Here is a 2,679-nt window from a genome sequence, read left to right on the forward strand (position 1 = left end):
ACTGTTGTTTGTGCGTATGCGCCGAACAGCAGTTTGGAGTATCCACCCTTTTTGGAGTCTCTGGAGGGTTGCTAGAGGGCATACCTTCTGGGGATTCCCTCGTTTTGCTGGGAGACTTCAATGCTCACGTGGGCAATGACAGTGAGACCTGGAAAGGCGTGATTGGGAGGAACGGCCCCCCCGATCTGAACCCGGCGGTGTTTTGTTATTGGACTTCTGTGCTCGTCACGGATTGTCCATAACGAACACCATGTTCAAGCATAAGGGTGTTCATATGTGCACTTGGCACCAGGACACCCTAGGCCTCAGGTCGATGATCGACTTTGTGGTGTGTCGCCGGACTTGCGGCCATATGTCTTGGACACTCGGGTGAAGAGAGGGGCGGAGCTGTCAACTGATCACCACCTGGTGGTGAGTTGGCCGATGGTGGGGAAGATGCGGTCAGACCTGGTAGGCCCAAACGTGTTGTGAGGGTCTGCTGGGAACGGCTGGCAGAGTCCCCTGTCAGAAGTAGCTTCAACTCCCACCTTCGGCAGAACTTCAACCCGCCCCGAGGGAGGTGGGGACATTGAGTCGAATGGGCCATGTTCCGTGCCTCTATTGTTGAGGCGGCTGACCGGAGCTGTGGCCAAGGTGGTGGTGCCTGTCGGCGGCAATCCCGAACCCGTTGGTGGACACCGCGTGAGGATGCCGTCAAGCTGAAGAAGGAGTCCTATAGGACTTTTTGTCCTGTGGGTCTCTGGAGGCAGCTGATAGGTACCGGCAGGCCAAGCGGAAGCGGCCGGTTGTTGCTGAGGCAAAACTTCGGGCATGGGAGGAGTTTGGAGAGGCCATGGAGAGCGACTTTGGACGGCTTCGAGGAGATTCTGGTCCACCGTCCGGCGTCTCAGGAGGGGAAGCAGTGCAGTGTCAACACCGTATATGGTGGGGATGGTGCGCTGCTGACCTCGACTTCGGGCGTTGTGGGTCGGTGGGGGAGTACTTCAAGACCTCCTCAATCCCACTAACATGCCTTCCAATGAGGAAGCAGAGCCTGGGGACTCTGAGGTGGGCTCTCCCATCTCTGGGACTGAAGTCACCGAGGTGGTCAAAAAACTCCTTGGTGGCAGGGCCCCGGGGTTGGATGAGATCGCCGAGTTCCTTAAGGCTCTGGATGTTGTAGGACTGTCTTGGTTGACACGTCTCTGCAACATCGCATGGACATCGGGACAGTGCCTCTGGATTGGCAGACGGGGTGGTGGTCCCCTCTTTAAAAGGGGACCGGAGGGTGTGTTCCAACTATAGAGGGATCACACTCCTCAGCCTCCCTGGAAAAGTCTATTCGGGGTTCTGGAGAGGAGGGTCCGTCGGATAGTGAACCTCGGATTCAGGAGGAACAGTGTGGTTTTCATCCTGGTCGCGGAACAGTGGACCAGCTCTTCACCCTTAGCAGAGTCCTGGAGGGTGCATGGGAGTTTGCCGACCGGTCTACATGTGTTTTGTGGACTTGGAAAAGGCATTCGACCGTGTCCCTCGGGGAATCCTGTGGGGTGCTCCGGGAGTATGGGGTACCGGACCCCTGATAAGAGCTGTTCGGTCTCTGTACAACCGTGTCAGAGCTTGGTCCGCATTGCCGCAGTAAGTCGAGCCCGTTTCCAGTGAGAGTTGGACTCCGCCAGGGCTGCCCTTTGTCACCGATTCTGTTCATAACTTTTATGGACAGAATTTCTAGGCGCAGCCAGGGTGTTGAAGGGGTCGGTTTGGTGGACTCAGGATTGGGTCACTGCTTTTTGCAGATGATGTTGTCCTGTTTGCTTCATCAGGCCGTGATCTTCAGCTCTCTCTGGATCGGTTCGCAGCTGAGTGTGAAGCGGCTGGGATGAGAATCAGCACCTCCAAATCCGAGCAAGGTCCTCAGCCGGAAAAGGGTGGAGTGCCCTCTCAGGGTTGGGGGAGAGATCCCGCCCCAAGTGGAGGAGTTCAAGTATCTCGGGGTCTTGTTCACGAGTGAGGGAAGAATGGAGCGTGAGATCGACAGGCGGATCGGTGCGGCATCCGCAGTGATGCGGCTCTGCATCGGTCTGTCGTGGTGAAAAAGGAGCTGAGCCGTAAGGCAAAGCTCTCAATTTACCAGTCGATCTACGCTCCTACCCTCACCTATGGTCATGAGCTATGGGTAGTGACGAAAGAGCGAGATCGCGAATACAAGCGGCTGAAATGAGTTTCCTCCACAGGGTATCTGGGCTTTCACTTAAAGATAGGGTGAGAAGCTCAGTCATCCGGGAGGAACTCAGAGTAGAGCCGCTGCTCCTCCGCATCAAGAGGAGTCAGATGAGGTGGCTCGGGCATCTGATCAGGATGCCTCCAGGACGCCTCCCTGGTGAGGTGTTCCGGGCACGTCCAACCGGGAGGAGGCCCCGGGGAAGACCCAGGACACGCTGGAGGGACTATGTCTCCTGGCTGGCCTGGGAACGCCTTTGGGATTCTCCGGAAGAGCTGGAAGAAGTGGCGGGGAGAGGGAAGTCTGGGCTTCTCTGCTTAAGCTGCTACCCCCGTGACCCGACCTCGGATAAGCGGAAGAGGATGGATGGATGGATGGATGGATGGACATACATATACATATATATATGTGTGTATATACAGTGGGATGCAAAAGTTTGGGCAACCTTGTTAATAGTCATTATTTTCCTGTATAAATCG

Source organism: Polypterus senegalus, chromosome 3 (genome assembly GCF_016835505.1).
Source record: "Polypterus senegalus isolate Bchr_013 chromosome 3, ASM1683550v1, whole genome shotgun sequence".
NCBI classification, from domain to species: domain Eukaryota; kingdom Metazoa; phylum Chordata; class Cladistia; order Polypteriformes; family Polypteridae; genus Polypterus; species Polypterus senegalus.